Below are 12,457 nucleotides of genomic sequence, written 5' to 3'. Positions count from 1 at the left end.
TTTTTCTTTCTTCCTTTCTTTCTTTTTTTAAAAGTATATTTTCATTGCATATTACAGTATCTCCAGTGAGTTAAGCCATTATAATTGGCTTTTCTTCTGAGTTAAATGTGGTAAACTTGATCTTGAATTCTGTAAGTAACGTTGCAATTACCTGCCCTCATTTCTAGAGGGCTAGTAAACTCATTAAAATTTAGTGGTTTCAATAGAAAAGTGGTTTGGGGAAAGGGAAGGCTGTTTTGTTTGTGATACCTTCTTGTTCCCACTCCTTAAGCCATGCTGCTTGCTGCTTGAGTGATCTGTGGCTCTGCTGGGCATCATCTCTGAGTGACTTCAGGATGCCTTTCATCTGTTGCATGCCATTTTCCTGGAAAGATTGCCAATCCACAGACACATGACAAAATCTGGATTAATTGCCAAAGTCTGGTCAGAGCCCACAGAGATGTATATTCATTTCTACCCTACCCTACCCTATCTTCTCTCTACCCAGAAAAGATCTGTGTTATCGAAGTCTTTCCCCACTTTCCCTATTTTTCTTTAGTAGAGGTTGAAGTCATTCCTCACTTCACTGGAAATCCTCAACACCGAGAAAGGTCATTCCAGTAGATCTCTCCTTTTCCAGACCACCTACCTGTTTGTACTGTGTTCATCACTGTAGTATGTAATCATGTAGCAGTAGATAAATAAGATGAGTCAATTCACCTGTCAGGTATCTGAGAAGTGGTTGAATGCAATATTGACCAAATTAGAAATGAGTAAAGTTCAATCCCTTGTGATTACCTTTACTATGCAAATGATGGTATCTAAGCACTTTACAATCATATGGGATCCCTCAGACAATTTTGTACGAGGCCCTGTTCCGAAGCTAATAGGCTTTGCAATTGCTCAGTGCCTCGCCCTTGCAGACAACCAGTAAAATTTAAACTGATTTTACCTTTAACATGGAAAAGGTTTGGGCATTTGTGCTGCAGCAAACAGCTGGAAGAGGCTCAAGCATTTACTCAAGAGGCTGGACTTTACAAACCGTGATAGAACTGCAAACTTCATTTAACAACTGTTTTCTAACAGATTATATCTTTTTTTTCCCTAAATGAATGCCCAACTAATGCCAGAAGTTTGACGATACCTCAGCTGCATACATGTATATACCTCTTTGGGAAACAGCCCATTTTATCAATAATTTGCAGGGAGAATAAAACAGCAAAAAACAAAGAGAGGGTGAAAACAAAATGCCTTAAATTGTACGGTGAAAAAGTATGTGTGTAGTATTGTGCCAGGTTTGTGAAGGTGCATGTAGACATGTTGAAATAATCAATAATCAAAACCAAATAATTAAGATTGTTATCATTTTATGAATCAATTTCTGAAACTCATAGCCAACCAATTGATTTGCAGAGATAAGATTCATTTCACTCAAATTAAGAATTGGGTTTAGCTCCAGAGGTGCATACTTAATTTTAGGTGTCTGAGAAATAGGGGACTATCTGGACTAGTCAATGGAGAGCTGGATCTCAGCTGAGCTGCCCTCACAAAGGCTTACAGAGCCATATGAGATCCTCCAGGCAGTCCAAGACAACCACACCATCCTCAAGACAGAGAAGTTAAGATCTGGGCCTTCCTAAAAAGAAGGGTAACCCTATCTGTTAGCCTCATGTGGATGTCTTGGGTTTCCTAGGACATCTCAGGTGGAACTATGCCTCTCTCTAGATGCAACTCAGTTGAAACCTGACTGTCTCCAAGTTTGATATCTTGTCTCATCTGGTAGTCTCCTTTCCATGCTTCTTCTGCAGACACTTCCATAACTAAGAGTACTAGCTTCCAGACAGCTTAGAGTCTGTGTAGTTGTTTAAACATAGATGTTCAGTGCTAGTTGAGATGGCCTAGGGAATCCAGTATTGGTCTAAAGTCCCAGACCGGTCCCAGTGTTGGTGTAAAGGGGTACAGATCTCCTGTAGGTCCAGAGTCATATCACAACCTCCTTGTAAATGTCAGGGATGCTCTAGGGCATCTTAAACTGCATTAGTCATGGATGTAAAAAAACTTGAATCCACCCTGAAAGTTGTGTAAACAAATCCTACCTCAAGAAAATGAAGTACAAGGTTAAAACTAAATGTTAAAACTAATTTGGTCTGAAGTGCAGGTGTTGTGGTTTAACCCCAGCTGGCAACTCAGCCCCACGCAGCCGCTCACTCACTTGCCCAGAGTGGGATGGGGGAGAGAATCGGAAAAGTAAAAGTGAGAAAACTCCTGGTTTGAGATAAAGACAGTTTAATAGGTAAAGCAAAAGCTGCGTGCACAAGTAAAACAAAACAAAGAATTCATTCCCCACTTCCCATGGGCAGGCAGGTGTTCAGCCATCCCCAGGAGAGCAGGGCTCCATCACGCCTAACGGGGACTTGGGAAGACAAACGCCATCGCTCCGAACGTCCCCCCCCTTCCTTCTTCTTCCCCCAGCTTTATATGTTGAACATGACATCCTATGGTCTGGAATCTCCCTTGGGTCAGTCGGGGTCAGCTGTCCCGGCTGTGCCCCCTCCCAACTTGCTGGTGGGGTGGGGTGAGAAGCAGAACAGCCCTTGGCTCTCTGTAAGCACTGCTCAGCAGTACCGAAAACGTCCCTGTGTTATCAGCACTGTCTTCAGCACAAATCCCAAACACAGCCCCGTACTAGCTACTATGAAGAAAATTAACTCTATCCCAGCCAAAACCAGCACAACAGGAAAATGAAAACTTACTGTCCTCTGACACAGCAATACTTACACATTTTCTAGTATTTCAGTATTGCACTAACAGGTTAATTCCCACATCCAGAGTACATGACAAACACCATGCCTGCTCCAAGGGCCAGTCCTGTAGCTTCTGTACCATTAAAGATCCCTTTAAGGTGCTATTTGAAGGTTCAAGCAGAAATTGTTGTGCATGAGCTCAGTGCTGGGCTTTGCACATAAGTGAACATTGCCTTTATGAGCTAGATCTGACTGACTGCAAATGCCTTCAAGCACCCACCGTTCACAAGAGTTGGTAGTCCCACTGAATCCTCCTTGTCTAGACTACGGTCGTGGTTAAAGACAGCACCCGCACAGGACCAGTGATCCCTCTTGCATTTACTGTCTGGGTCAGAAACAGTGCTGCTGCAGGGCAATTCTCCCCTTCTATAGTAATGTCCCATGACATCAGTATTCTGACTTTCTAGTAAACTTTTCCAAGGTTTCCACAAACCAATTCCAAAACACTTTTTAAGGTGTCCAGCATGAGAAATGTCAAAAAATACAGTTACATCCATTGATTTATAATTAAGGGAAAGACACCAAGGGGAAACTTACTGCTGGACTGGATTCACACCACTAACTCTAGGTTATGTGCATCAGGATTTTTGTCCTGGGTTCTCTAGGCAATGTGAAGAGACAGGGTCTCCCAGCAGTTATTCAGAGTGTGACACAGGACTGTCACCTGGAGAGGTGAAGCCCATGGACCGTGGCATCCTAACCCAGGCACTTTGAGCAAATGGTTGAACTCAAGCTGTGACTACTCCTGCAACTTGGAGGTTGACAAGGCTGCTTGGTTCAAAACCCAGCCTAGGGATGCTGGGTGAAGGCTGTGGCATCTTTGTTCACTGGTGCCTACAAAGGAGCTATTCCAGACGCCAGGGAAAACATGTTTGCCACTGAAGGAAGCTTGTTATTTAAAGCTTGTCAGTCCCTGCAGGAGAACGGCTGGCCCAGCGTGGCTGCTCAGGGGCCCTGCAGCGTGCGTCTCTCCATGGCAGCAGCGACTGGCAGGTACAGAGTCATGTGTAGAAGCCTTTTGGTTTCATAGGGAGCAAAGTGAAACGTCTGCTTTCTGATGCATCAGTTCTTGCAGGATTCAGAAAGGCACTGAGCCGGGGAGTCGTAGCTCTGATCTTGGCATGAGACATACACTGGAAGTGGTACACGTTAACTTAACTTTAAACATTGCTGGTGAAGATGTCTCCCTCTGAGCCCGCCATCCAGACTCCCATTATAACCAGCAGGGAGAGAGAGGCAAAGAAGAGCGTGATTCATCTGCTGTAGACAACGACATTAGGAGCAGATGAATTACACTCTCAGCAGGCCTGTTTCTCTCTGCCATGTGCACAGGGAATTGAGACAAGTTGCTCAGATGGAGATGTCTCATGTGGGAAGAGCTGATCCCAGCGTAGCTACCCAAAAGCATCTTACAAAGCTTCTGGGGGTAACTTGCAGACTGCCAGGCAAGACCTCAAGCCAGTCATCCTTGGAAGTTTTAAAAGTGTTTGTTGGCTCCAAGATCACCCTTCTCTGCTACTGCTAAAAGCCACTGCTGGAACTTAACGGGTTAATGAAAGGGCAAACATTTCCCAGGACTTCTCCTCCAGTGGTTGACTTTGCTCATTTTAAAGCCACTTGTGCATAGTCAACATCACACCCTAGCTGCGTTGAGTCAGTAAGTTCCCCACTCACAGCACCAGCAAGGAGAAAGAAATCAAATGAAACACAAAAATGCAATCATCAAACCATGAGAACTGAAATCACCGGAGTTCCCCCCCCCCCGCCATGAAACCTGTCCCACTCATGTCTGTGTTTGTCACCGTCTGTGTTTGGGCAGTGACTCACACACGTGCCTGTCCTCGTCGGGGCAGAGTGGGCTCTGCACCCATACAGCCTGCTCACAAAAAGCCCCGGTCGGAGGGGCTGGGGAGCAGTCACGGCGTCGATCCAGCAGACAGATGTTGCTGAAGTAGGTGTTTCTTTCCTCCATCAGTCTCTCCCAGCGTCGCCCAGAGCATCCGCGAATGAAGCACGCAGCTGAAAAGGATCCCTTGCAGTTACATCTCTCACACTTGCACTGCTTCCAAACTTTACATTTCCCCTTGGCTGGTGTGACTCACACGCGTGTTCGGTCTTGCAGCTTCCCTCTCCCTCTTACAGCACAGGAACACGTGTTACCAGCCAGCTCCAGAGCTGTCACGTTTATACTGGCAGGAAAGATAATGCTTGTCACCACCTGGAGGGGATTACAGCTGCTGTCTTTCAGCAGAGCTGAGGAGGAGGGAGGAGAGGCAATGCAAGACTTGCACAGCTGTACGGCGCGTTTGGCTGTGCATAGCTGTATGGCATGTTTTGCTGTGTATTTCTGTTTGTCTTTTGGGTGTTTTTTTGGTTTGGTTTTTGTTGTTGTTGTTGTTGTTGTTGTTGTTTTTTACCAGCCAGACAAATTGCTTCTTGATGTATGTTGGTTTTGTTTGCTTGTTTGTTTTTTGAATAGGAAATATTCAGTGAGAGATGATGAAGAGCATGGTGGAAATGAAAGTGTAAACCGCTGAAATAAAAGAAACGTGCTTTCTAAAGCTGAGGTCTTCACAGATGTGTGCAAGCAGACATTCTTCTCACTAATGGAGAGCAATAATCCCCCTTTCCTGGTGGGTCCTTGCTGACCTAGCACTGTATTTAGCTCCAGCCACTTGAAATCCCATCTGCCTTACACAAAGGGGTGGTTTGTTGTTATTTCTGGACCTCAGGCTCCTGCAGTAGGCTTTGTTCTGGAGGGCAGGGAGAGTTTCCAAGCTGGCTGTGTATGTGCCCTGCAAGCTCCATCTTTTCTTTAACTGGAAGGTGGAGAACTTGCGCTACAGGGCTTGGTGGCTCCTTGGCAAGAATAAGCACTCCTTCTAAGACAGGGTTAGGAATGGGATGGAAAAACTCAAATCCATGCACATCAAGCTCCAAAATCAGACATGCGGGAGTTGCAGTGTTCTGCTCCAAAAGTGCAACACTACTTTCCTGCAGCAATCACTCCCGCTGCTCCTCCAGAGAGGTACGTCCTGGTGGGCAGGAGGAGTGGGCTGTGGTTAGGGCATGGGATAAGGAATACACAACAATGGTGTAAACGGTTGCAGTGGGTGTTGCGTGTGACTATGCATTACATCCTTGGCAGTAATCAGTCCCTGCAATTTGCCCTTCTCCAAGTTAGATACCTTGAGTAGATGGAAGATAAACACCTGGGGAAAGGTTTCTAAGAAGGTCTGAAACAAACAGGTTGTTTGGGGCTGTGGGATCTCTCTCCATCTCTGCTGTTGGAGCTGTCCTTTTGGTGAATAAATATTCCCAGAGTCAGAAGGAGATGCAGGACATACTCAGCAGAGAAGGGGCCTCAGATTCTGAGCTTCTGAATGTTGAATTATTCAGTCTTTCATATCCCAGAAAAGCACCAGACACCAAGACATCTGAGCTGTGTCCACTCAACATAGCCTTTCCAGGAAGCAACTTGACTGAGAATTCCATAATTATTTTGGTCCCTATTATTTCAGTGTAGACAACTAGGCGTATACACGTCCTCTGTATGCCAAGGAAAGAGAGGGATTATTTAGGGAGGAATTCCTGATATCCCAAACCTTGTGTCTGAGACAGAAGGAGTGGTATTTTCTGTGATCATCTAGAACATATTCAGGCTGGAGATGTTTATTTTCTCATGCCCCTAAGCCACAGACCCCATCACCATCTCAGGCTGAAGGAGCAATCTCTGTAACCCCGCAGCCCTTCTAATTTTAACTCCATGCCCTCTGAGCTGAGCACCAGGGCTTGTGCAGCTCCAGCAAGAAGCATCCCTGCTGACCTTTCTAATTTCGGGAGCTTGATGCTTGCTTATCCCTGCAATCCACAGGAAACTCCCTACCTAAGAGCCACCTGCACAGCGCATTGCATTGCAATGAATTGCATTTCGCATTTGCTGCAACTGAGAGGACACAGCCCTGCTCAGAGAAGGATATATTTATTCTAAGCCCTGTAGTGTGAAAGTGGGGTTGAACTGTGAGGGTTGAAAGGGCAGGCTGTGGCAGGCTTGTGTTTCTTTTTCTTCAGTAAAAAGGGCTGGCTCCTCCTTAGCCTGTTGCAGAGTTCTGGCCGACAAAAGTGACATGTATTAACCTTTCAGCTCTTGCATAAAGGATGGTGCTCGGGTTCCTTTTCCAGTTCTAAAAGAGCTGAGCGAGGCTCTTTCAGTCCTGTGACAGAGAGGGAGTGGGCGTAGGAGCAAGGTCAGGACAGTGTTTCCTAAGCGGATGGAAATGCTTCGCTGTGGTGCCTAATTAGTCTGTTACGGTACAGAAATCCTCCCCCTTCACCGGTCCCCATCTGGGAGTGCTCCATGGTCCCAGGTGGCAGGACTGCCTTAGGGCAGTGGCTAGTTTGGCTCCTGTTCTGGCACTCCTGATCCCTCGTGCCGAGGTATGGAGAAGACTTACAGCTCTAGGACTCAGACGCAAACATCATCTCTTCACTTCTCACCGCGGTGCTATCTTGAAGCAGTGCCTCTCTCGTCCATGACAGCAACCTCAACCATTCGAGGCTAATTCCACATTAAGCTTCATGAATGACATGGGTAAGTCTGTGGAATATGCAAAAATCTTTGTTGTACACTAAAACATTTGAAGAATAATTTGCTGGTTGCTAAACATCCAAATTTCTGTACTTCTCTTTCAAGCACCATTTTTTCCCCAGATCACCCAGAGCAGGATCTTTACTGAAGTACGAGGGACCCACCCCTGCTCTTGAGATTGTCACTGGGCATCAGGACTCACCCTTACTAAAGAGTCTGTCTTCAGGAGCAGGCAAGGGATGCAGCCAGGTCTGGCTCTCACTTGTCTGTCTGTCCTGTGCTGCAGTCTCTCCCTTGCCATGCCTCCATGCGTCAGACCCATGATTCACCAAACATCTATGTCAGGCAGCATGGAGGGAGGCATCCTGCAGGGCTTCATGCACCAAGTTGTCCTGGGGAAGGGCACCCACCCTCTCTGCTGTCTCACCTGGTGGGCTCCACGATGCTCCCTGACCCCGTGCACCAACCAAGGTGTGGACTGGGGACTGTTGAGGCTTCCCCTCTTCTTTATGGTAGCTTTAGACATGCGAGGTTGGTTTGGGCTGCTAAACCTCAAAGCCAGTCAGACGATGGAATAGACAAGAGAACAGAGATTCCACATTAAAATCTACTATGATTTGAAGAAAAGTGTTTTCCTGTTAATAAAAGCATCCCTGTGTTTCTGAAAAGCCCAGATTATACTCTGTGGCAGGAGCCTTGATCTCTTCCCAGTCTCCCACCTTGCCCCAAACCTAACCTTGAAAGCAAATACCCATCAGTCCTAACATGCTGTATTTTGCTTGACTTCCTGAGAAACCTGGAGAGTAGAAATAGAAGGACACTAAGGAGTTCCCTGGGGACAGAGCCATAATGCTTGCCCCAGAGGTGAAGAAAGCTTCATTCAGACTTGGTACTGTATTACACACCTGAAAATCCCATCCCAAGAAGCCAAGTCCGTAGCAAAGGAGTAGCATTTTGGAAGTTACTCATGGAGTAATTTAGTTTTCTGAGCCACAGCCCTGATGATGCATTTAATAAATATGAGAACTACAGGGATGAGACCGAGCTAGTGAGGATAGCAATTCCTGGCAAAATCAGTCCACAGCATCAATGTGTGCCAGGAAGGAAGGAGAACATGGGGAGGAAAATGCACCCGCTCTGTGAGATCTTTATTATCTCCCACGGCTGTTGCCTACGCTGAACTGCAAGGATTTAGTTACATCAGATGTCTTTTGGAGCTGCCAGCCAGTTGCAGCAAGGTACCTCATCTAATCTCATCAGGTTTCACCTTCCTGTGACATCCCTTGAGCAAGGAAAGAGGATTGTGCATCTCTGGCCGCACCCTACATTCACATCACGTGTGGGAGCGCTGCTGCTGGAGAGGAAGGATAGAAGATGGGAAAAAGCTGAGCCCCTCTCCACCCCCCCTTTCCCTCACTTTCCTGTTGCTCTTCCCGATCTCTTCCTGTCCGCTGATCCCAGCAGAGACTGACCTTTTCCCAGCAAGATGACGGGAACCCAACGTCCCTCTTGGGCTTAGGGCTATTCCCTGCCAGGGTGGCCGGGAGGGCACCAAGGGGAGCTGGGAGATCCCATGTCCCACTGCCACCGAGGAAAAGAGGAGGAAAAGAGCATCCATCCCCAAAGAGGGTTCTGGATACATGAGTAAGTACAGGTGTCTTAGAGTCTCTTTTCCAAATCAGGAGTGGTTCAAACAATTCTGCTCTTGGTTTTTGCCATGTTGGAGCAGACTAACTTGTGGAAAATGACAGGGATGGATTTGGATTAGTGTTATTAATAACCAAGAATTAGAATTTAGGCCTACACTAATTACATCTGCAGATGATGCTGAGACGGGAAGACATTTTACAGTGTCTTGACCCTCAGGACGTTAAGAGACAACACCATGACCTGAAGCTTGTAATAGCTTCTTATTGTTTCATGTGGATCATCCATAGTGAGCGGAAGACCCACTTTCCTCTAGCATGGGTTGTACAAACCCACAGAGGATCTTTGAAATAACAACACTGCCTTTCCTGCCAAAGACATTCAGGCATCGTGCTTAAATCACAGCTCTTCCCTTAGCACTTACAGCTGTCTAGCTAACTCTGCAAGTACCTGTCCTTCTGCTAGTGATAACGCACAGTCACCCAAACCGTGGTCACACTGAGAAATACAGTGTCCACAAGCTGGTATTTCTCCAGTCATTGTACTCATTGGCCTTGATCTAGTCAGCGCTCTCAGAACAGGCCATGCCACGCACAGACAGCAAAAAGAGACACAGAAATGCTTTCCCAAGTCCCACCAGCGTCTTTTAGTCAGGGGCATTAGTAGTGGTCTCAAGATTTCCCATCTGGAAGCTGTTTTGATTTGCGTAACATATCAATGGGGAGAACATGGTCTTTCAGGGCAACGCAATTACTGCTGAACTATGCAATCATTGCTTTACACCGTGGCGTAGTTTAATGGGAGAGAAACAGTGAGGAGTATCAGACTACCTACGGATTAGTGCCCTTTCCTATAATATTGGAAATGTAGGTTCAAGCCCCTTATGGAGTTATTTGAACAAGGGCCTCCCGAAAGTTAGGAGAGAGGGACAAACCACTAAACAGGCAAGAGGTTACTTCTGCCTGCTGCTGCCATTTGTGCAAGGAACAGGTTGGCATCTTCTGAATACGCCCACTGGATCAATCCCCAAAGCTAAGCAGGTAAGGACATGCTCAGCTGGTGAATCCCAACAGGGTTTAGAGTTGAGTAAGCTCCTCACTGATCATCACTGTTGAGACTTAGGCAGCTCCAGACATGTCCAGAAACAGAGAAATTTATATGTTGTGAGGACTGGACTGATGGGAATAAAGAGCGTCTGGTGCATCCAGGGATTGGTGGCTGCAAACTGAGTGTTTGGAGGATCAGAAATTAAATGCACAGTAAGAAAGTTCAAGGGCAGAAGGTGGACTCCTAGATGACAGCATACCAAAACAAGCAAATACATTTTAAAAAAACCCAAACACTTGCGTGTGAACTACACAGATTTGATTTTTATGTAAGTAATGGTTTTCAGCCGTTTCTGTGCTTTTGTCCAGTGTGAGGGCAAAAGTTTTCTAGATTTCTTACTGATGAGTCAATACGAGAAATATTGATTGAGGCACCCAAACGTTCGTCTCTCTTCATCCCTGCTGACTGCTACTATTTCCTTTGACTTACAGAATCATGAGTTCAGAAGTGAGTGGGCTCAGTCTGAACAAGCAATGTAGCTTGAATACTGGAGTGAAAATTGACCTAAGGAAACTGGTGAGACTGTAAAAGAGTTTCCAGAGAGGACACTATAATTTGGGCATTAAGAATTCACTGCCCAAGACATAAGCTTGTTAAATGTTATTAGGAGCAGGTGGACCAGACAATTGATGTGATGTCTGCTTGAAGCTTTTTGATATCTTTAAATCCTTTTTCTGGACACAGAAAATTTTTCAATTAGCCTAGATATGAAACACGCAACTACTTTAAAGGTTTGCAGCACTATGAAACCCAAAGGGGGATGGATAGCACAGAGCCCTTGCTAAGCTCAGGGAATCCAGAACGTCATTTTTTTGAAGAGTCAGACCCACTAATTTTTTTCATCCCTGATGCAGAAGAAACTTGCTTAGCAGAACAAGGCAGGACTCAATTTTTTGCTGTGGAAGTGCTAGCTATGCTTCCTGCACCTTTTTCTGCTTCCTGTGAATAGATACCAAGTAGAATATGCTACTTGAGGTGGTAGCTGGGAGGACACTATAGTTGTAAGCTTATGATGTTCTTTGAGACAAGTATGCTGAGCATCAGTGGTGGCTTTCCACTGAAAATAAATGGGGTAGCTGAAATAACAAGCCTTTCCCTGGCCAGGTAGCTCTACAGCCACACTCAGAAACACATGGAGGAGCCTAAGTCCCCACAGAAGTCAGTAGGACTTGGGACCCTACACATTTTTCTGAACACAGGTATCTCATTCAAATTTTTCATAGAATCTTTTAGGTTGGAAAAGACCTTTAAGATCATCGAGTCCAGCTGTAAACCTAACACTGCCAAGTCCACCACTAAACCACATCCTTAAGTGCCACACCTACATGTCTTATAAAAACCTCCAGGGATGGTAACTCAACTACCTCCCTGGGCAGCCTGTTCCAAAGGTTTCATTACCTTCTCAGATGGCCACAGAAATTTCCTGTGGCAATGAAACACTGAAGAGGCAGGCATAAGGGCCACTACAAAGGCAATTGAAATTTCATATGAAGACTGAAAAATTGCCTCCCAGTTTGGGGAATGCTACGTGCAAGGTTGGTTGGTGCTGAACTGAAACTTAACCATGCCTTCTTGGAGATCCACGCTGTCATCCTGCTGGAATCACCCATCCACATGTGCACACAGTAAGGAAAGAGCAAAACGATAGTCTTCCTTACCAGCTGGAAGGACGTGTGTCACCTCAGTACTATACAAATCCCTGCAGTCTAGCTCCTTTGAGAGCTGCAGCAACATTTCAGCATTGCCTCACACCCACACGTGTAGTCCTCCCATTTCACTTCCATTCTCGGCTCTTCTTCAGCCCCAAAACCTGCAATGGCATGTATCAGAGATGAATGAGTTTGGCTTATCTTGGTGCCACACGTACAAATGGCAGCTGTTTTGTTATGGACATGATGCAGAGCAGACTTTCTCATGATATGGAAAGGGTTTGATCTCAGTGCCATGGATCACCTCTTGGTCTCAGAGATATTCACACAGGATTGACGGGTAGGATGCAGGACCTCTGCGAGAGATTCTCATCCGGAGCAGGAGGTGGGAGCCAGAGAGGACTAGTTGGGACATTTCAGATGGCACTTCATGCCACTTGTGGGCATGTAAGCAAGTGGATGGGGCTCAGTTCCAGATCATGGGTATGTAAATGCAAGTGTCTCTGTGGAAATCAAACATCACTATAGTCAAAGAAGATTAAGCCAGTGCAGACAGCAGCACCTGGAGAGCCGCTGAGCTCAACTTAAAGCAGACATTGACATTTCCTCTTCTGAATATTTGTCTAAACTCCATTGACTGGATAACATTTGCCACCTATATGTGGGTAGCTCAGATACCAAAG

This window comes from Buteo buteo, chromosome 17, assembly GCF_964188355.1.
Source record: "Buteo buteo chromosome 17, bButBut1.hap1.1, whole genome shotgun sequence".
In the NCBI taxonomy this organism is placed as follows: domain Eukaryota; kingdom Metazoa; phylum Chordata; class Aves; order Accipitriformes; family Accipitridae; genus Buteo; species Buteo buteo.
The sequence above is the reverse complement of the archived record's forward strand: the minus strand, read 5'-3'. Positions refer to the sequence as shown.